This window comes from Bison bison, unplaced genomic scaffold, assembly GCF_000754665.1.
Source record: "Bison bison bison isolate TAMUID 2011002044 unplaced genomic scaffold, Bison_UMD1.0 scf7180017864139, whole genome shotgun sequence".
NCBI lineage: Eukaryota > Metazoa > Chordata > Mammalia > Artiodactyla > Bovidae > Bison > Bison bison.
The window spans coordinates 786,815-811,526 of record NW_011494711.1 but is presented as its reverse complement, the minus strand read 5'-3'; positions in this window follow the sequence as shown (position 1 = coordinate 811,526).

Genomic DNA, 24,712 nt, shown 5'->3' with positions numbered 1-24,712 from the left:
CCCTGGGATTCTCCAGGCAAGAATAGTGGAGTGGGTTGCCATTTCCTTCTCCAAAGCATGAAAGTGAAAAGTGAAAGTGAAGTCGCTCAGTCGTGTCTGACTGGCAGCGATCCCATGGACTGCAGCCTACCAGGCTCCTCCGTCCATGGGATTTTCCAGGCAAGAGTACTGGAGTGGGGTGCCATTGCCTTCTCCGTGTGAAGTACTAACAAGTATTATTTGTTAAATATTTTCCAAATTTTCTCTTTCTTTTTCCACTGTGTCCTTAGTTTCCTGATTTCTAATTACCAAAATTTTGGTACGAAATAAAATGCTGCTTCTTTACCATCATACTAATTGTCTAGTTCTCACTAATCTATAGGAGATGTCATGGTAATGAATTAGAATACATATGTGTTTTGTGGGAGATGATTAAGAGATTAGAACAAAGATCAATAATAGATGCATATTCTTCACTGTGAGAAGCTGAAGGTTGGAATCGTGGCTTTTGGTGTTGGGACTTATGTCTGTCAGTGTGTCTTTACTAGTGATGAAGAAGACAACATAAACAGAGAGATGGTGAAATATTCTGATGACACTAAACTATTTGGGTTAGTTAAAAGCTAATGAGGTTTGGGAGATGCTCCAGATGGTTCTAATCATACCGGAGAATTGGGCAGCCCAGTAGCAGATGAAATTCATTTTTGATAAATGTACAGTATGGGATATTGAAAACTTATAAACTCTCCAAGTATACCATGAGGTTTTGAACTTGCAAATTCTCTGACGAGCAAGACGTTTACTGCTACCATTGCTAGTTCAATGAAGGTGTCCCTGATGTACATCTTTTTGAAAACAGCTGAGTGGATGCACGGATGTGTTTAGAAAAAGATTTGAAAATGTAAATAATAGGGAAAGCTGTTTTGAGACAGATAAAGAATGTTTTACCCATTGCAGCAGGATGGATTTGTTCTGGGTAACAAGTGAGAAGAGACAGAAACAAGAAAGTCATAGAAGCTTGTGGAAATAGTGAGTTATTCCTAAAGTAAGATGGAAAAACAGGCTGACAACTGGAGAACACATTTACATATGCCCAAACCTGTTAGCACCATAAAGTTTTTCAAATTTGAGCAAGATCTGAACCACGGAGAATTTGATCTCATTAACGGGACAGAAACTGTGGGGACCCTGACAATTAATAAATGAGTTTGAAGATTTTGCACTTCAAAGTTAAAAATTCAAGGTTTAGTTCCATTTGTACTTTGTTGTAGGTGATAAATTCTGACTATGTATGGTCATAGCCTCTTTGTAAAGTTTATACTCTTAAGAAAAAGTGATTAGCATATCAAAAGACCATGCTTCCAATTCACCACTATTTGAACAAGTAATAGGTAAAGATGGGGAGGCAAGTGTTAGATACAAACACAGAGATTGCTTTAAACTAAGGAAAGTCAACAATAAATTGCTCACACTATATTTTTTGTGTTTGTTCTAAATGAGTAATTGGAGAACTGTCTCAAATTGTTTGTTTTGGACTCACACCTGACAAAAATAGGGAAAAACATAAATTTAAAGTTCACTGATAAGTTGACAGCTTTTTTAAAAAAAAGAATGAAATAATTTACTATGTTTAATGAAGGAAACATGAAAATATGTATTATTTTCTCAAGGAATTGCAATAAAGCCTCTGATCTGTTCAAGATAAGTGGAAAGTATCAGTATAAATATTCTGTAAATACTGTTTAAGAATTCCCAAAAGTGAAAGAAAGTGAAGGTGAAGTTGTTCAGTCGTGTCCGACTCTTTGCAACCCCATGGAATATAGCCCGCCAGGCTCCTCTGTCCATGGGATTCTCCAGGCAAGAATACTGGAGTGGGTTGCCATTTCCTTCTCCAGGGGATCTTCCCAACCCAGGTATTGAACCCGGGTCTCCTGCATTGCTGGCAGACGCTTTATCCTCTGAGTCACCAGGGAAGCCCCTGGTGGCCAATGGCCAATGGCCAAAAAGCCAAAAAGCCATGTTTTGCATGAAATAGAAATAGTCTTAAGAAATACATATCAGCAGGTATTTAAAATTATACTACACATTTCATGACCACCGATTATGATTAAATAAGCTGAAATTTCAATATGACAAGTAAACTCAATAGCAATTACATGCTATATATTTACACTGTATATGTTTATATATCATATGTATTAGCATCCATGTTTACTAAAATTGAGAACTATAATTATATAACCATACTACATTATATAACTATATGACATATATATACATTATATAATTATTTAACTATAAGATAGAGGATGAGATAGTTGGATGGCATTACCAACTTGATGAACATGAGTTTGAGCAAGCTCTGGGAGTTGGTGATGGATAAGGAAGCCCGGCATGCTGCAGTCCATGTGTTTGCAAAAAGTTGGACACGACTGAGTGACTGAATTGAACTGAAACGATAACTACATTAAGTATATTATATCTTTATATGTATGTTTCTAATTTTTCTTCATAATTAAAATTTGCTTTAAGTCTTTTATTTTTTTGATTCATGATTCCTAAATGAAGCAGCCTATGAAGTTTATATTTTGCTTTCTACTAGGGCAACATTGGGAATGAAATATCTTGGGAAGCAGAACTCATGAAGTTCTTAACATGCTTCCTAACATCTCTTTACAAACACATGCACATAGTGAGCTTTATAATGATCCATGTAAAGTTTTCTGTATTTTTAAATAATTTAAAAAATTAAACCCAACCTGAACATTGGATTACAAACATGCCAAACAACTCATTGGATTCTTTTATTTTTTTTTTTTTTAAGATTTTTATTGGAGTATAGTTGATTTACAATATTGTGTTACTTTCTGCTGTACAGCAAAGTGAATCAGTTATACATAGTAATATACATATATCCACTCTTTTTAAGATTCTGTTCCCATATAGCTCATTACAGATTACTGAGTAGAGTTCCCTATACTGTATGGTACATCCTTGCTAGGTATCTATTTTATATATTATAGTGTGTAATTGTTTTCATGAGACTAAAGGAATACTGCTTAAGGATTTGTTTGGATCTACATTAGTGCAAAACTACCTATAGGTTGGTTTAGAGATCTTTGAATGTTTCCAAAATGCCAGCATGTTGAAAATTGGCTGGGGTGGCCAAGTGAACCTGTAGCTTTTGAAACAGTAGCAGTGAGAAATTAATGAAAGAGTAAGGAAGAAAGGGGCTGTTCAATAACACTTCCTATCCTAAGCATGTCCCTCTGAATGCCACATGTTCTCTCAAGATGTCGAACAGACGGTTTCTACAGGGATGCCCCAGTCATCAACAGATTCATGACGGAAGGCACCTGAAACTGTGATTGAATCCTTCTGCCTGCATCTGCATTGCCCTCTGGCTCTCAGCATTCCTAGAACTCAACTCTCCTCAGCAATAAATCTCTTCCAGTACACTACACTGAAAGTTCACTATTCATACATGCTGTTTACCTTTTACTGAGTAATTTGTATAAGTGAAAATGAGTAATATTGGTCACAGAGGTTACAAAAAAAAGTGGTTCCATGTGTACTTGGAGAAGCAATTCACATCCAAAAAGGGCTAGCACCATCCTTTAATTCCACTGGTACTCTAAGAAAGCCATGCTGATTCAGGATTTCCCTGGTAGTCCAGTGGCTAAGACTCTATGCTCCAAATACAAGGGGCCCAGGTTTGATCCCTGGACAAGAAATTAGATCCCACATGCCACAACTAAGAATCTGCATGCCACAACTAAACATCCTGCATGCCACAACAAAGGCTGACAATCCTGAGAGCCTCAACTAAGACCCAGCACAGCCAAATAAATAATTAAAAAAAAAAAAAGAAAAAGAAAGAAAGAAAAGAAACCCACCCTGATCCAAATTCTCCAGCTGGAAAACCTGGTTACTATGATGATGTTAGTTTGAAGTTGCAATTTGTTAATAAAACCTCTTCCAAAATAATTGTTTCTAAGAGAGACTACACAAATCAGTGAGTATAATAACCATAATAACATCAGTTTGGAAATTTTTACTCATATCTCTTTTATATTACATTTTTCTAGAGATTCATGAGTATGCTTTCAGTGGAAAGCCAAGTATTTTACTTTATCCTTTAAAACAACCAAACAAAAACCCTTTAATTCTTCTAGGAGCTCTGAGTTTAGGGAAATGAATGAGAAAATGGCTGCTTAATCTGTTCAATATATCGTATTACTAAAGGAATAATCTCACTCTTTTATCTTGCCTTCCGTAAAAATGAGCAGAGACTCTTAGATGGAAGACACATAGTTTGAGGGCAAATTGTAGCATATTACAAGTGAATGTCTGGATGAATAAAATTTCCACTGTCCCAAAACAGTGAAACCACAGCTAAAGAATTATGCTTGGCAGAATCAGAGGAAAAATAAGACCCTACTGAGCTTGACTGAAGTCTGACAGTGAAAAGAAATAAGAAATACAGTGACATCTTCCAAATCACTTCTTCTTTGGTGGCTCAGATGGTAAAGAATCTGCCTGCAATGCAGGAGACCTGGGTTCGATCTCTGGGTTAGGAAGATCCCCTGGAAGAGGGCAAGGCAACCCACTCCAGTATTCTGGCCTGGAGAATCCCCATGGACAGAGGAGTCTGCCATGTCTGCCATAGGCCACAGTCTGTGGGGTTGCAAATAGTCGGACACGACTGAGCGACTAAGCACAGCACAGCATGGCATTTTCATGTCATTAGGTTACAAAATAGCACGGATCTGCCATCCTTTTCTCCTTTGGCACACATTATGAGAAAGAGTTATTCTGTCCTCCATGAGGCCAGGCATTTCTCTCTCTTTACTTTTTATGATTCTACATAATATCTAACATGTACTTTACTGGTAACTATATGCTTAATTAAAAAACAGATAAATTAATAATAATGATTTAATGAAGGGAATGCAGAGAACATTTTATATCTGTGATACTAGGAAAAATGATCATGTTGGAAGTCTGAGGGCTTGAAAAAGGAGGCACTTCCAGTTGCTCCCTTCAAAATGGCAATGTTTCAAGAAGTCTACCATACAGTATCCCATCAAGTTAAGTTTTTTTTTTTTTTTTACTTCCATCAACCTATATGCTTTTATGGAAGAGAAGACAAGTTCCTTGTAATTCCTGGTTCCTCAAGATAAGACAGCAACCTGGCATAAAATAAGAGCTCTCTCATTGTTTGTTTGAAATGAAACTTTCTCATCTCTTGATATTCTTAATATTGCCTTTCTTGATTCTCTACTGAGAGTATGAACACCAATGGAACTGCTCTTTCTTCCAAAAAAAGTAATCTTTCCCAAAGCTAAGTCCGTATCTATCCTTCTCATCCCTTATCTTACAATAGCTTGAGCTCTCACATTTGAGCAAATTGAATCATACTCATTGGTCTTTATATCTTGCTCTGACCTCTTTTTCATTCATCAAATCCCATGTTCCCACAGAAGATAAAGACTCTTAAGTTCTTTATGCTCAAACTGATGTTTTTATTTTACTCTTTTACTCCTACTTTTTATTCTCAGTGCCATATTGTCATGTCAGTGTCTTTTCAGTGAGGGTTGAAACATTCACTCAGCCATTAAACAGGTATCAGAATGATCCAATCCATCATACCTCCCTAACAATCACCCTATGCCACAGCTTTCACTTCTCCACTGCACAATTTCTCAGGCCATCAGATATTTTTACTTCATTACTCCATGTCAGTTCTTTTCCCTTTTAAATCAAGTTTTATGTTGCTGCCAGATATATGCCTATAATTATCCTGGGTCTTTATAATGAGAGGCCAAGGAATAAAAATCTTCAGTTAGTTGTCCAAGTCTAAATAATTCAACCTAAACTTCAACTCCCAAAATCTGAATGGTAGGATGCTCATCTTTACCTCCCACTTAAGCCATTTCTATACATTAAATCCAAAAAAACAAAACAAAACAAAACAAAACAGGACTTCGAGAACTAGGGACACCTGAATTTGAAATAAGTCTCCCATATTAGTAATTTTGAATGACACACATAATTTCTTTCAGCCCACTTCCTTATTGTAAGATGCAGATTGCATTATTAACTCTAAAGCCTTAAGATAATAAAATAAGGTAAAGTATGCAAATACATGGAGTATATTAGGGTCACATAAGTTAGTGAGCTTTCTTAAAGATAACTCCATTTTTAAAACTGTTAATTTGCTTGAATGGAGGAGTAGCAATAAATCACAATGGTGAGAAAGAAACCAGATTTTGCTTTGAGAGGATAAGAAGTTTGAATCTGTCGCTCACTAGGTGTGATGAAAAATTCGGTTCATTTATCAAAGTGGCAGTTTATCTCATCAGTAAAACAATTCCTACTTCTCAAATGTGTCCTTAGGATTAACTGAGATACCATCTGTGGAAGTGCCCAATGTGAAGACTTTCCGCTGAAGAAATAAATAAAGCATTTTCATCTTTTCCCCAGTGTTTACTATAACACATGGATAGTGGATCTTATAGAGAATGGTGAATTAGTGATTACTGGCCTAATTAATTATGTTAATCCATCATTAAATATGCAACTGTTGGATTTGATTTAAAAATGGAAAGAACTATCAAACTGGTATGATTTTTTATTTTATGGTTTTCTTTACTGGGTTATGGTTTCTGAGATTTCTAAAACATCTTGCCATTAGTGACTATTTCAAGACTACTCAATGAAGGACAGTACCTCAGACCTTAGTCTCTGATTTCCATTTCTTCAGCTTGATTGTGTTAAGTTTTTGTGGGTAAATTACTTTAAAAAAAAATCAGTTAATATAAAAAGTATTTTAGGTCCAGGTTCCAAACTCATGGTAACACATATCTACCACTATTTGAAATATGCATTTAGTTTCAGCCCTGAGTTCAGTGAATTCTGATATGCAATACTGGTGGTGAATAAAAGGAAAGTTACTCATTATTCAACATTCACTTATACACATATTTAATTTGCCATAGATTAGCAAAATGACTTCATAATAGGTATTTAGACTAGATTAGTAAAATCACTGATGCTGAGTCCACACAGATTTGTGATATTTGGTGCCTGACATTTACATCTGCTTTGAGATTGAGGTGTGAGAGGCTTGCTGTGCCTGAGCTATCTTGGTATAATTACATGGACTTATTCTACTGGGCTACATGTACATTACTTCCATTGAACTGAAATGGGTCTGTTTTTCACAGTTTAGTCATGCGTCAATACATTTTTAATTAAAAGTGTGTGACAGGTACAATAGTGAAACACACCAAATAATTTTCTCTTTTCCTCAAAGATAGGTAATCAGACTCTTGTCTTTGTTAGTCAGTGAGAGTATTTTTTATCTAGATGCTTGATTAAATATCTGAGAACTTTATATTAAACCAGTGAATTCTGTTTTTTTGTATTCTACCACAGATACTGTATATTGTTCTATCAAAATAAAGCATTTTTTTTTTTTCCTGGAAGAACTAAAATAGGTGATAAGCAATTTGATGAGCCTTTTTATTTTTAATGTTTGTAATATAGAGATAAGAAGTCAGCAGTGATATGAATAGGGGAATCAATTAGAACATGGTTGTTTCAGAAGGAGAGAAATCGGTGGAAATCTTAGATGCAAAGAAACTGAGGAAACAACTTCAGGATGCCTTTACTAAGGCGCTGTGGTTTACACAGAAAGACTAAATTTCCTAGTGAACTCTAAACATGAAAGTTGGGTGACCAGAAGAGAGTGCCACTTCTTGAATTCTCTGCATATATCACAGTGCAAATTCTTGAAAACCAATAACCTAAATAGAAGGTAGAAAATCCAGTTTTGCTAAAAATGCTAGATCTAGTAGTTCAACTACTGATGTAACAAGTTTAGAGTGTTCATGAGAAGGGACTTAGTTTTCTTATATGGTCATGTATTTTCAGAATTTCAATGCTTTACATTTAAATAATTCATTGTATATGCATGTGAGTCACTTAGTCGTGTCTGACTCTTTGCCACTGCAGCCTTCCAGGCTCCTCTGTCCATAAGATTCTCCAGGCAAGAATACTGGAATGGGCTGTCAGTCCTTTCTCCAGGGGATCTTCCCAACCCAGGTGTTAAACCCAGGTCTCCCACATCACAGGCTTACCGTCTGAGCCATGAGGGAAGCCGATAACCACTACTAGAAAATACAAACTACACTCTTAACGATGGTGGAATGATACTTTGGTGATAACCTCACATGAATTGAGGCCATGGGCTAGTTTTCTAAATAATATTCCATAAACCCATCAAAACAACTCATACAACATATAACATGAACAAAAAGCTTTGGCTGTCAGTAAATAAGTCAATGAAACTTATTTGCATTGGTTATATGTTTAAAAGTCTGACTACTAAAAATATGCATAAATTTCTATATAATATTTTAAGACATTATTTTTATATATGCTATATTACTTTATCATTTCAAAGTTCATCACATTAGATTGTTGCAATGTTTTTAAGTTAAACAATCTAAAATATTGATAGAAGAAATTTGTTTTGAATTGCATTCTATGTTATTACACAATGCTATTACTAAGATTAAGGCATTAAACAGAATTACCACCATTAAATTAAAAATGGCATGATGCATATTCTCAAAAAAACATATAATTCTGTTTGGGAAACAATAATCTTACAAACTGCCACATATCACATATATATATATATATGTGATATATATATCACACACATATAACAATGAAAGAGCATCTTGGCTTGGTGGGAAAAAATTAACTATTTAAAATTGGAACACTTAATGATTATGCATTTGGTACCTTTCCCTACTGTCAGTGATGTGAGATATTACAAACTTATTCAACTTCAATTTTTCATTTATAAATGAGAATAAAATTATAATTGTATATAGTCATGTAAAGTTGTTGAGAAGAGCTTATTAAATTGTATTCATGACAGGAGTTTCATTAACTGGAAATTTCTATATCCGTGACTATTAGTTCATTTATTCAAAAGAATGTTATCAAGCACTTGAGTGAGTCACACTTAAGCTAAGAGTTGAGGAATGAGTGGAGACACTTAAATAAAGAGAAAAGGGTGCATGGAAACATCATACAGAGAATTTAACATGTGGTAGGTTATCACTGCCACACACACACAACTCTAGGGCAAGGACCCAGGTAGGTATTGGCTGTAGAAGTTCTATTTACCTGGTACTCTTCCCAGAGTTATGTAGTACACTACATTGCATGGCTATGTATACAATGGTTCTGGTGAAACCAGAAAAAGCTTGTCAATTTCCAGAAGTGTAATAAGCCTAGTGTAGCTTGGCTTTTGTCTGTTAGTTTGGCCAAAAACCAAAAGAGAGTAAAGTTAAAGCTAACAAAGAAGAAGGTTAGGTGATTTAATCCAGGTTTATTACAAGATCAATTGAGAATATTGAGAGTTGTACTTTATCCTAGGAGAAAAGAAGACATACTCAATGGTTTAAAAAAAGATTAGAGTGCGTTATAAAAAGAATAATTTTAACAGTTGTATAGTGAACGGATCTAGTGAGTCAAGTTTCCAGTCATAAAAATATTGTAGTAGTTTAGGCTCAGAATAATGGTGTTCTTGGTTACAGATGTGGAGATGAGGCAAAATACAGGCTGTCAAGAAAATCAGAGGCATTATATGCAGGATTTGATGGAAAGATAGCAGTGATAACATTAACCTAATTCACTAAAACTGTATTTGTTACCTATTATATTTCAGGTTTTATGAAATTTAATTGAAGGAAGCCCCATTTAGACTAAGGTGCCCTGGTCCCTGATTCTAGAGGCAGCTGAACAGAGCTTATTTGCAAATTACTGTATAGATTGGTTCTAACTTGTTTGGGGGCTACCTGAATGATTAAGGCAAAAGCATTAATGCCTCTCTTTTGCCTCACTCAGAACTCATTCAGCCTACAGAATGGGAAAAAATATTGGCAAATTATATATCTGATAATAGTCTATAATCCAGAATATATAAAGAATTCCTCCAACTCAACAACAAAAAATTAAACATATCAATTAAAACACAGGCAACAGTCTTGAAGAGACATTTCCCCAAAGATGAGATACAAATCTCCAACAAACACATGAAAAGATGCTCAGCTAATTAAGCATTGCTGTTGTGTTTAGTCATTAAGTCACTCATATCTGACTCTTCTGTGACTCCATGGACTGTAGCCTGCTAGGCTCCTCTGTCTATGGGATTTCCCAGATAGGAATACTGGATGCAAATCAAAACCACAATTAAATACCACTTTACACATACTATATATAGGATAGCTATATTAAAATTATAAAATGAGCAATGGAACTCTGGCACATTGCTAGCAAAAATGCCAAATGGTTCAGCTACTTTGGAAAATAGTTTGGCAGATCCTCAAAAAAATTAGAATCACAGTATGACCCCATAATTCCACTTCAATTTCACTCCTGAGTATTTACATAAAAGAACTGAAACAGGTATTTAAATATGTACATGGCACATTCACAGCATGTAGTCCAAATAGTCCAAATGTCAATCAATGGATAAACACATGTAGTACATACATACAATGGAAATTTATCTGGCCATAAAATGGAATGAAGTACTGATTTATGCTGCAACATGAATGAACCTCCAAAATATTTTGCTAAATGAAGAAAGCCAAACACAAAAGTTCATATATCATACTATTCCAGTTATGTTATATCAAGAATGATAAAACCAGAGAAACAGAAAACAGATTTAATGGTTGTAAGAGATGGAGGGCGGAGGGGTGTTATTACTTAATAGGTGAAGGATTTGAGAGTAAGAAAAATGTTTTGAAACTAGATGGAAATGATGTATATACAACTATCTGAAAGTACCAGATGCCACTGAATTTTTCACTATTAAATGGCTATTTACGTTATGTGAATTTCACCTCAATGCATTATTAAAAACAAAGCAAAAACAGAATGTGTATTGATATTAAGGTATGTCCATGGCTGCTATTCCTTCATTGATGAACCCGACACCTTTCTCAGTCTATGTAGCTCTGAAAATAACTGTAAACCAAATTATATTTCTTTTGTAGTATAATTGTCTGATGTACTCCACAAAAGTAGATGAGCTTTTTTCCTCATAGACAGATTGAACATCAGAAAATTAATTCTACTACAAATCAAACTGCTAAAAACAAATAGTTGAATTGATAATAATTGGTAATCTCTATTAAAAGACATTGATATCACAGTGTCTACTACAATAATCTGATTTAAAGATTAATAATGGCTTGATTTTTTTTCAGTTTTAGTGTGAATTTTCACATCTCATTGATAATGTTGGATGATATCTTTTTAGCTGTGTGATTTTTTTTTCTTGTGAGGTAAAGCTAATCAGTTATGAATTTTTTACTTGGTGTTAATTTTCTAAAATAGTTTTAGTTATACCCTCTATTTTATTTAAAACACTGCAAAATCTTTTATGACTTTTTGTCACTATTATGTGAATCTGATTTTGTGATATATTGGCCTTAAAGTCAATGAGAAGCAAACTGATCAGCTTTCTAACAAAATTCAGTTTTCAAGTACTTATAAAATTAATTACTCTTTGCCTTGAATCACTTTAAAATTTTTGATCTATTTAAATGAATTACAGACAAAATAAAGCACAAAAGAATAACAAAATGCAAATTTAAAACTGCAACAAATAAAATGTTAAGGAAATGTTTTTTTAGTTGAGACACACTAAGTAGCTAATATGAAATGTTAAAATTAAAGTAAGTATTTTAACACATAAGAGTTTCCATGAAAATGAAAATCACTCTAGATTTTCAAATTTATAAAATGTGTATAAACAAAACAATTACTGATTTTTATTTTCTTCTGAACACAATAAGCCAGCTGGAAACCTCATCATGTGATTTCTAAGACTGACAGTGTTTCATGGATCACACACTTTGAAAATCAGTAAATGATGTATATGTTTAACAGAAAATCTAGATTTTATTATTGCAATCCTATTTTGAGTTCTCTAGTTCTTTGTTATGCTATAGTTACAAACATCATGGATTTCCTACTACATGTAAGTGATTACCTTCTTATCCTAAGTAATTCTGCTTTGTTATTAGACTCTTGAAAGAGAGTGCAGAGGTCAAAGGACTTACCACAGAATTTTTCACCATTCATTAATGCCTTGCAAAACTCCCAGTGGCTCCTCTGTCTCAAATGTAAAGCTGGGAAAGATGCCTAAAGAGAATCTTCATTTGACTTATTCTACAGTCTAGGAACAAGGTCATATTTACTAAATGAAGGTAAATGTTGCAGCAAAAGCATCTTATTTAATGACTGAAGAGAACTTTTAGGTCAACTGACCTCCAGCAAATCTATAGCACTGCATTTTCATTCTATAAATATTTTTGTGTGTTTTCCATGTGATGTGCACTGCTGTAAACATAATAAGAAGTCTGCAAATTTGTCAAACACTAATATGATTTTTCCAAAAGCCTTAAAATAAATTGAATTACCATGTTGTCACCTATGAAACCCTTTCTCCATCTTCTGATTCAATACCATCTAAATTTATATTAATTTCTTGTTTAATTACACCTCACAATGAAGCTTAGGAGTCAGGCACTACGCTGATGGGTTCATAGTCAAATTTCCAATATCTAACAGAGGGTTGACTCACATAATATAGAAAGTCAGGAAATCTTTGTCAGAAAAAAAAAAATTACCCAAAGAGTAAAACTGAATTGATTGTGACTTTTGCTCTACTTTACTCTTTAAGGGGAGGGATAAGTTTAGATAATAAAAATTAATGTATTTAGACTATAATAAAGGGAAATCAAGATTTATTATTTTAATCCTTTAGGCCTAAACAACGCCTTGCTTTAATTTCTGTGTGATTGTTTACTTATATTCTATGATAAAGTCCATAGGGTAGTATATATCTACATATGTAGATGGTGTTCGCATTAAGCCAAGTCATGTCCTCATAGTTGTGTTCTGTCTTAAAAAAATCCAAACTCTTTATTAAATTAGCTGTCCAGAGGATGTTTACACTGTATGTGCTTAAATTTAGTTAGAGCAAGAAAGTGAATCATAATAGTGTCAAAGCAACTGAAAACCCTGAGGCACACAAGCAGTCAAATGGAACTATGTATACAATGATTTAATTTTATATTGTAACATGTACTCATGTTTCTAAAAAGTAGTAAATTATTTAGTGACTAATCTTATATTAAACTTCTAGTGCTGTTTCTGATGTTCTTTCTAATAAGAAAATAAAGAGTTCAAAAACTGCTTCAATTAATTTCAACTCAAGTATTTTCCCATTATGAGTTAAGATATAGAACCAAAAGACCATTTTACTACAGTCTATATCCCATTTAAAACCCAGTAAGGCAAAACTGAGCATCTTCTATCAGGGAAATAATTAGAATTAGGCAGAGAAGACAAACAAAAAATATAATTTTTCATTACTTCTATCTCCAGTTTATTTTTGGTTGAGATTAGCTTTAAAAGAACAAGACTCAGAAGAGGGGAGAAAATAACTCTGATTGAATGTTGAATGAAATAGAATAATAAAGCCCAGAAAAGTATGGTTCTTCCAACCCTTGATATGCTGCTAACACCAAGCACAGGTTTGAGTCTAAAATTAAATCAACTGCAATTTGGATAATTTTCAGCATAAAACAAAAAAAAAAAAAAAAAAGAGAGAGGGGATTCTACTTCCAAGTAGGGTACGGAAAGTTTCAAAAGTGTCTCTCATCATATACAGAGGAGAAAAGGTCAAATAATCTACAAAATTTTTATGTTTTCAGAGGTTGTAAAATAACCAGCAGAACTGAACTCTAAAAGGTGAGAAGACTTTCTGAGGAGAGGTGGGACAGATGGACTCTTTAATCTTTGGCAGACAGTGGAGGAATATATAAGTGGGCTGGAACAAAACATCTTAGATTAATTGTGAATTCTTAAACACTAAAAACTTTTCTTTTAGAATCAAGAACAAGACAAGGATGCTCAGTTTTAACACTTCTATTCAATGTAGTACTAGAAGTACTAGGCAGAAAAGTTAGGCCAGAAAAAGAAATGAGAATTTCAAACTACAAAGAAGTAAAATTATCTCTCCTCACAGATGATATGATTTTATATACTTAAACACCACCTCCCCAACTGCTGCTGCTACTGCTAAGTCACTTCAGTCGTGCCCGACTCTGTGTGACCCCATAGACGGCAGCCCACCAGGCTTCCCTGTCCCTGGGATTCTCCAGGCAAGAACACTGGAGTGGGTTGCCATTTCCTTCTCCAATGCGTGAAAGGGAAAAGTGAAAGTGAAGTCGCTCAGTCATGTCCGATTCTAGCGACCCCATGGACTGCAGCCTGCCAGGCTCCTCCATCCATGGGATTTTCCAGGCAAGAGTACTGGAGTGGGGTGCCATTGCTTTCTCTGACTCCACCAACACACACACACAAATTAGAGCTAATAAATGAATTCAGAAAAGTTGCACAATACTAAACTCAATACAATAAAGGACAGAAATGGCAAGGATGTAACGGGAGCAGAAGAGATTAAGAAGACATGGCAGGAATACACGGAACAACTATACAAAAAATAATAATAAAATAATAATAATCTTAATGATACGGATAACCACGATAATGTGGTCACTCACCTAGAGTCAGACATCCTGGACTATGAAGTCAAGTGGGCCTCAGGAAGCATTACTATGAACAAAGCTAGTGGAGGTGATGGAATTCTAGCTGAACTATTTCAAATGCTAAAAGATGATGCTCTTAAAGTGCTGCACTCAATAGGCAGGGAAATTTGGAAAACAGCAATGGCCACTCAGTAAAACTGGAAAAAGTCAGTTTTCATTCCAGCCTCAAAGAAAGGCTATGCCAAAGAATGTTCAAACTATCATGCCATTGCATTCATTTCACATGCGAGCAAGGTCATGCTCAAAACCCTTCAAGCTAGGCTTCAACAGTATGTGAACCAAGGACTACCAGACATACCAGCTGGATTTAGAAAAGGCAGAGAAACTAGGGATCAAATTGCCAACATTTACTGGATCATAGAGAAAGCAAGGAAATTCCAGAAAAATATCTATTTCTGCTTCACTGACAATGCTAAAGTCTTTGGCTATGTGAATCACAACAAACTGTGGAAAATTCTTAACAGAGATGCAAATATCAGACCATCTTATCTATCTTCTGAGAATCCTGGATGCAGGTAAAGTAACAGTTAGAACTGACATGGAACAATGGACTGGTTCAGAAATGGGAAAGGAGTACATCAAGGCTGTATATTGTCACCCTGCTTATTTAACTTCTATGCAGAGCACATCATGAGAAATGCTGGGCTGGATGAAGCACAAACTGGAATCAAGATTGCTGGGAGAAATATCAACAATCTCAGATATACAGATGAAAGCACTTTAATGACAGAAAGTGAAGAGGAACTAAAGAGCCTCTTGATGAGGGTGAAAGAGGAGAGCAAAAAAGCTGACTTAAAAATCAACATTCAAAAAATGAAGATCATGGCCATCCAGTCCCATCACTTTATGCAAATAGAAGGGGAACAGTGGAAGCAGTGACAGATTTTATTTTCTTGGGAGCCAAAATCACTACAGATGGTGACTGCAGCCATGAAATTAAAAGACACTTGTTCCTTGGAAGAAAAGCTCTAAGAAACCTAGACAGCATATTAAAAAGCAGAGACACCACTGTGTTGACAAAGGTCAGTTGTAGTCAAAGCTATGGTTTTTCCAGTAGTCATGTATGGATGTGATAGTTGGACCATAAAGCAGGCTGAGTGCTGAAGAATTGATGCTTTTGAATTGTGGTTCTAGAGGACTCTTTGAGAGTCCCCTAGACAGTAAGAAGATCAAATCAATCCTGAATATTCATTGGAAGGACTGATGCAGAAGCTGAAGCTCCAATGCTTTGGCCACCTGACAAGAACTGACTCATCAAAAGAGACCCTGATGCTGGGAAAGATTGAGGGCAGGAGAAGAGGGGAACAGAGGATTAGATTGTTGGATGGCATCATCAACTCAATGGACATGAGTTTGAGCAAACTCTGGGAGATAGTGAAGGACAGGGGAGCCTGGTATGCTGTAGTCCATGGGGTCATAAAGAGTTGGACACCACTGAGCGACTGAACAACTGAACAGCAACAACAAACTCAACAAACAAAAATCAGTTGCATTTACACTAGTGATGAATAATATGAGGAGATTCAGAAAAGCAGATTTCCACTTATAATAGCATCAAAAAATACTTAGGAATAAACTTAACAAGGAGACAAGAAACAAAAGACTCTTAAAACTGCACAATGTTGCTTAAAGAACTAAAGTCATCAATATAAAGACTTTTCTGTTTTGGTATTAGAAGAATTAATATTATTAAGATGTCAACACTACCCAGAGTATCTATACATTCAATGCAACCCTTACTGAAATTCTCATGTTGTTTTCTTCCAGAGATAGAGAAACACATTTTGATATTCATACAGAATCTCAAGGGGTCTCAGCCAAAACAATTTTGAAAAACAAAACTGGAGGTATCGCACGTCCTGATTTCAAAACTTACTACAGAACTACAGTGTGTAATCAATGCAATATTATACTAGCATATGGACAGATATATAGGCCAGTATAATAGTAAAGAGAAGCCAGACATAATCCTCACATATATCATCAAATCATTTTTGACAACGGTGCCAAGACTAATAGGGAAAGGAAGTACTAATAACATTAATAAGGTATTTTGGAAAGAACAAAGTATAGGGACACATCAGATCAGTGGTTTTCAAGCCTGAGGATGGGGTTGGGGATTGACTGCAAAGGGGCTTGAGGGAAATTTAAGGGATGATGGAAATGTTCCTTATCTTGTTTGTGGCAGTGATTACACAACTGTATACATCTGTCAAAACTCATTGAAATGGACATTGAGACAGGATAAATTTTACTAACTGTAAATTATATGCCAATGAACCTTATTTTTAAAATGCCCACAAAAGGAGGGAAAGTTTTTGTGGAAAAAGGAATCTCAAAAAATATTAGAAGAAAACCTGGAGCTCTGTGAATGCCAAGTGGAATACAGACCCCGTGAAACAGAGAAATGATAGTGTGATAGTTAAAAATATAGATCTAAGGACCAGATTGCAGACTTTAGATGCTGGTACCTCCACTCCAAGTACCTCAAGTCCTAGGCAAGTTGCTGAGTATGAAACAGGGATAATAGCTGAAGTGACTTTTTCATAGGATTGTTAAAAGGATTCAACAAATAAATAGATCCATATCTGACATTGGGAAACACAACACTAAGTGGTTTAAAGAAATATTATGTACTATGATGAATCATTGTCACAGATATATCCATTAATTCTCTGAATAAAATAAGTAATATGAATCAAAGGCAGCCACAAGTATTGGGACTTTTTAAAGTAATATTTTGTTTTGAGAGTAGGATGAAATGTGTTCAATTTTTTTTTCTTTTGACAAGCAAATGTTTATAAGAATGTGATGCATATTTGAGTTACCCAATGCATTTTGATAATCATTATTACTTACAGATGATGTGGTTTTGATTAAAACAATAAATGGAAATGTGTTCAACCAGTCATTAAGCCAGTATTTACTATTCTTTTTTAGGAACTTGGCATAAAGCTATGTTCTGGGGATACAAAATGGGTGAGGTTTCAGCACTGTTTTTCATGTATTCACAGTCTAGTGCAGGAAAAAGATAGGTACACAAATAATTACAATACAATATGGAAGTGCCAGAGGGTTAATCTGCACACCATGAATGAGAGCGCTGGGAGGTCCTCACTGATTATTAAAATAAGAGGAAAATAAGCAATAAGCTGAAGCTTCCAGTTCAAGTTGGTAACCTAAGAGGACCCTGAGGTCACCCCCTCCCATAGACACACCAAGTCTACAGCTACCTATGGAACAACTTCTTCTGAAGCCACTCCTAGCCTCGAGAGACAGAATGTCCACATCCAAGTGGATAAGAGAGAATGGGACACAATCTCGCCTTAAACCCCAACACTCTCACCTGCCCCACTCCTCTGTGGAGACCCACAGGCTGAGCAGCAAAAAATTTGAACCCCACATTGGGTACCCTCCACTTTTAAGATCTGCACCTGAGTGAGATGGGCCCCCAAAACATCTAGCTTTCAAAACCAACAAGGTTCTGTCCACAAGCCACAGGTCGTTCAGGTACATGGGATCCTAAAGGGTTTGCTGGGAGAGACTCACCGGCTCCAATGCCCAGGTTGATCCAGGGTGCCCCAACCTGGTGTGGGAAAGGCCCAGTTGCTTGCTTGGAGTGTTGGTGGTGAGGACATTGGGGGCCTGCTGGCGCTCTCCTGGGGGAGCTTGGCAGCCACCATCTTCTCTCTCTTTCTGCTGCCTCCAGGGGCTGGGCTGTGATCCGAGCTTTTATACATTCTGGCATTGGGTGTTTGTGGCTGCTGGGTCCACTCCCTCTGTGGCCAGCAGGGTTTGCGTCTCTGGGTCCCACAGGAATGCAGCAATCTGTGAGAGGGTTCTGGACAGGTTCTCACCTTGGGCAGGGCACAGACAGCGGTCTGAGGTGCTCCTAGGCTCACTGCCAGGGAGGTGCCTTTGCTGGTCCTGGAGCTTTAGCCCGAGAAGCACATATCTAGGGCCTTATAGACGTGGATGTACTTCCAGCAGGCAGCAAGTCCACATCGGCTTTGCAACTCTCCCTCTGCCTATATCTTGTGCGTGTCTCCCAGACAGGATCTTGCACACTCATCTGGAGCCCCAGTGTTGGGAATTGCTGCCCAGAGGACACCTGGAGATGGTGGCCAGTGGGACACGAACTATAAACCCCATGCTGTGCTAAGTTGCTTCAGTCATGTCCAATCCTGCAATCTTATGGACTGTAGCCCACCAGGCTCCTCTGTCCATGGAATTCTCCAGGCAAGAATACTGGAGTGGGTTGCCTTGCTCACCTCCAGGCGATCTTCCTGACCAGGGATCAAACCTGCACCTCTTAAATCTACTGCTTTGGCAGGCAGATTCTTTACCACTAGTGTCACCTGGAAAGCCCAGTAATCCCACCCTGTGTGTGCTTAACTGCTCAGTCGTGTCTGACTCTTTGTGACCCCATGGACTGCAGCCCACCATGCTCCTCTGTCCATGGCAATTCTCCAGGCAAGAATACTGGAGTGGGTTGCCAAGCTCTCCTCCAGAGGATTCCCAACCCAGGGATCAAACCCACACCTTCCACATTGCAGGCGGATTCCTTACCATCTGAGCCAAAGGGAAGGGTATCCCATATGACCGTATAAATTTGCACTTTAAAAGCTACTGCCTGAAGGTCTGGCCTCTTGATCACATGCCATAATATAGCACATTAGAAAACTCTAAGAGAAATCATCTTCTACAATTTTGCTAGCAATCCTTGACTTGTTCACTTATGCCACCCTCTAGTCTCTGTCCAGTCCATTATCAAAACTGTATTTTTATCTACTCATATGGTGATTTTAAAATACAATATTTATTTAACAACAACAACAAAATCTCCTTTGAAGAGCTAAGCATAAGCTGTACCAAACACAGCATTCGTTTCTAATATGTATGTCATGAATAAATTTAAGAATATCATGAGTTCAAAAAAGAAGCAGTTAAGACTGAAGTTAAAGAGTTTAGGCTTGCAGGTCTCTGGGTCATGGGGTAACTCTGACTTTGTTCTTAAGTTCAGTTCAGTTCAGTCGCTCAGTCGCGTCTGACTTTTTGCGACCCCATGAATCGCAGCAGGCCAGGCCTCCCTGTCCATCACCAACTCCCGGAGTCCACCCAAACCCATGTCCGTTGAGTCGGTGATGCCATCCAATCATCCCATTCTCTGTCATCCCCTTCTCCTCCTGCCCTCAATCTTTCCCAGCATCGGGGTCTTTTCAAATGATTCAGCTCTTCGCATCAGGTGGCCAAAGTATTGGAGTTTCAGCTTCAACATCAGTCCTTCCAATGAACACCCAGGACTGATCTCCTTTAGGATGGACTGGTTGGATCTCCTTGCATTCCAAGGGACTCTCAAGAGTCTTCTCCAATACCACAGTTCAAAAGCATCAATTCTTCTTAAGTGACCTTGAGTAAATAATTTAATTCTTTTTTTTTTCTTTTTACAAATGATTTATTTATAGCAGGATACAAACCAAATCCACATATTGCATTTGGTGGATGTGTCTCCTGAGTCTTTAACAGTTCTATTCCTTAATTTTTCATTTATTTATGGAACATTTACATTTATTTATGGAATACATGGATCATTTACACTAGAGAATTTCTTACAGTCTGTACTTGGCTGATTATATTCTCATGACATTATTTATTTATTTATTTATTTTTTAAATTTTATTTTATTTTTAAACTTTACAATATTGTATTAGTTTTGCCAAATATCGAAATGAATCCGCCACAGGTATACCCGTGTTCCCCATCCTGAACCCTAATTTAATTCTTTAATCACAATTTCCTTAACTTGAAACATTGGAACATAATAGTAAGTATACCATAAGGTTGTTGTATGGATTAAATGAAATAATATGTGTGACTGGCTTAGTGAGTAGATAAATCTAGCTTTCTATAAATGCTAACTATATTAGTAATAGTAGTACTTGGTTCTACTATTTAACACATCACGTAGTTAGTGTGCCAAATGTCCCTCCTATTTAAAAAGTATTTCACCAGTGATATTTAATTTTTTTTTAACTGAATCCTCAGTAACTATCCAGGTTAGAAGGGAAGATTTTATTGTCTTCAATTTATAGAGAAGAAAAACATGAATAAAGTAAATGCCTTAGTCTATATAAAGATTTACATATTTCTCACCGAAACCTGTGTTCATTTCATTATCTCAGACTGAAAAGATTTTCTTAATTTTTACTTTGATGTTGTACTCATAAACTTTCCTTGATACACTGTGCAATGCCTCCTAAAACATACAAGTATTCACACACATACACTCATAAAACCCTTTTTTACTTTCAGTTTATTAAATAGCCTATGGTTCTTTACTATAGCTTTTGATTGATATGAACTTTTGTTTTGGTAAAGTCCATTTTTTCATTTCTTTATATTTTCATTGGGTCTGTTTCATTATAATAAAAATATTTTTATCAGAAATGACAAGAATAAAAATAACAAAATAACTTTGAACTATAAAGTTGAGATGTTATACTCAATTCTAAGAGTATAAAGATAAAAGAAATACTAACAACAAAAATATTCTGTTACTGATTTTTCATGCCTTATTTGCTTTTAAAAACCCCTTTATTTATTCTTTTAATAAGATATCTATGGTCCTTGACTAATGAGAAAGGAGAGACAAGTATTATTCAATGCTACTTCTTAGACACCTGACAGAGAAAAATGTTTCATGCCATAAAAAAAGGCAGCAGGAGGGAGAGTAGGTGAAATATGACATGAAATTAAGTTCTTATATCCTATTAAAATTTATAAGATATATTTGAAGAGACATAGATACTGTTCATAACAATTCAACAATTTAATAAATTTAGTTAATTTAATCAAACTTTTTTTTCTTTGTTGACTTTGTGATACAGCTCTGACATATCAGCTGTTGATGCTGAACTTATAATTTAAAATTTTGATTCTTGCATAGAATTTAGGAAAAAAAATTCAAGGTGTCATAGACTACAGGTGAGCAATATAAAAATTGTAAAAAAATTAGTCACTTTAACAATATATTTTGTCACTGAAGTAATGTAGGCAAGGAACACAGTTATTATTATATTTGAAATCCAGATATTCTGCCACTAGCAAAACTATTTGTTGGGAGTGGAAAAATGACTACATGTGTTGTTAATCATCCAGTTGGCTTCCTGCTGGTAGTTGTGTAGATCCATTAGTGTTGTGAATATTTTACCTGTGAAATTAGTGAGCAAAGATAATTAAACATACATTAACGATACCTAGGGGTTTGAGCATAGTAATCTATTAATTAATATTTATTGAATATTGCAATAAGCATCATGAAGAAGATAGGTTTTAGCTCTTTCTTGAAATATGCATAAGGTGGGGAGGGCAAGAAGACAATAGAGTCAGAAAAGGATACAAGAAAAATTTCAGCTCAAGGAAAGATGAAATTTTCACAAAATTCAAACAACTGAATATACATGCCTTTTCTCATTCCAGCACATGTTATAAATATGGAAACATGCTAATAACTAATACTTAATTAAGAATTACTTTAAAAATGTGAGTAATCTTAAAATAGCATCAAGACATACTCAGTTATACATTCATTTTTATCAAAATTCGTACCCACATCTCACTTCCCACTTCCGTTCATTTAGCCTATGCTTTCATTTATTCAATCAATATTTCTGTGTACCTATTATGTGCCTTGCACTGTGCTGGGAATATAAGAATGAGTAAAACATGTCAGGAATCTCTGATTTTAGGAAGCTTATTGTATTATAGTGGAGGCAGAAATTAATCAAATGGTTCTATAAATAAATGTACAGCTGCTGCTGCTGCTGCTGAGTCGCTTCAGTCGTGTCCGACTCTGTGCGGCCCCAGAGACGGCAGCCCACAAGGCTCCCCCATCCCTGGGATTCTCCAGACAAGAACACTGGAGTGGGTTGCCATTTCCTTCTCCAATGCATGAAAGGGAAAAGTGAAAGTGAAGTCACTCAGTCATGCCCGACTCTTAGTGACCCCATAGATTGCAGCCCACCAGGCTTCTCCGTCCATGGGATTTTCCAGGCAAGAGTACTGGAGTAGGGTGTCATTGCCTTCTCTGAAATGTACAGCAATCCCCCCTTATCCTCAGGGGATACATGCCAAGACACCCAGTGAAAGCGTGAAAACTCAGATAGTACTGAGCCCTGTATACACTACATTATTCCTATACATACATAGCCACAATAAAGTTTAGTTTATAAATTATGCATGGTATGAGATTAACAATAACTGATAACATAAAGAATAATCATAATTATACTGTAATAAAAGTTTTATATATTGATCTCTTGCTCTCTCTCAAAATATATTATACTAACTCTTCTGCTTCTTGGGATAACATGAGATGATACAATGTTTATGTGATGAGATGAAGTAAGGTGAATGACTTAGACATGGTGACTTAGGGTTAAGCTAACTGATCATTTGGTAATAAATCTGAAGAAGGGTCATCAGCTTTGGATAATCCTGGATCGTTGACTCATGACGATGTCCGTGGTTGAGTGTCAGGAGCAGACAGTGTCAGTAGTTGTGGATCCTAGGCAGGTTGGAGCAGGATGGTGCAAAATTTCATTACACTACACAAAATGGCCCACGAAATAAAATTTATGAGTTGTTTGTTTCTGGAAGCTTTCATTTAGTACTTTTAGACCAAGGTTGATTACACATGATAGTGCAGTAGCAAAGAATCTGCCTGCCAATGCAGGAGACACAAGAGATAGGTATCTGATCCCTATGTTGGGAAGATCCCCTGGAGGAGGGCATGGCAACCCACTCCAGTATTTTTGCCTGGAGAATCCCACAGATAGAGAACCCCAGAGGGTGAGAGCCCACAGGGTCAACAGACACTGCTGATCATGTACACATTATATATCATATATGCACACATTGTGCAAACATTATATATTATATATGATCAAATTGCCAACATCCACTGGATCATCAAAAAAGCAAGAGACTTCCAGAAAAACATCTACTTTTGCTTTATTGACTACACCAAAGCCTTTGACTGTGTGGATCACAACAAACAAAAGAGATGGGAATACCAGACCACCTTATCTTATCTGCTTTACCTGCCTCCTAGAAATCTGTATGCAGGTCAGGAAGCAACACTTAGAACTGGACATGGAACAACAGATTGGTTCCAAATTGGGAAAGGAGTATGTCAAAGCTACATATTGTTACTCTGCTTATTTAACTTATATTCAGAGTACATCATGAGAAATCCTGGACTGGATGAAGCACAAGCTGGAATCATGATTGCTGGGAGAAATGTCAATAACCTCAGATATGCAGATGACACCACACTTATGGCAGAAAGCGAAGAAGAACTAAAGAACCCCTTGATGAAAGTGAAAGAGGATAGTGAAAAAGTTGGCTTAAAACTCAACATTCAGAAAACTAAGATCATGACATCCAGCCCATCACTTCATGGCAAATAGATGGGGAAACAGTGGAAACAGTAAGAGAGTTTAATTTTGGGGCTCCAAAGTCACTGCAGATGGTGATTGAAGCCATGACATTAAAAGACGCTTGCCCCTTGGAAGAAAAGTTATGACCAACCTAGACAGCATATTAAAAAGCAGAGACATTACTTTGCCAACAAAGGTCCATCTAGTCAAAGCTATGGTTTTTCCAGTAGTCATGTATGGATGTGAGAGTTGGACTATTAAGAAGGCTGAGTGCCAAAAAATCGATGCTTTTGAACTGTGGTATTGGAGAAGACTCTTGAGAGTCCCTTGGACTGCAAGGAAATCAAACCAGTCCATCCTAGAAAAAATCAGTCCTCAATATTCATTGGAAGGACTGATGCTGAAGTTGAAGCGCCAATACTTGTCTACCTGATGCAAAGAACTGATTCTGGAAAAGACCCTGATTCTGGAAAAGACCCTGATGCTGGGAAAGATTGAAGGCAGGAGGAGAAGGGGATGACAGAGGATGAGATTGTTGGATGGCATCACCAACGTGATGGACATGAGTTTGAGTAAGCT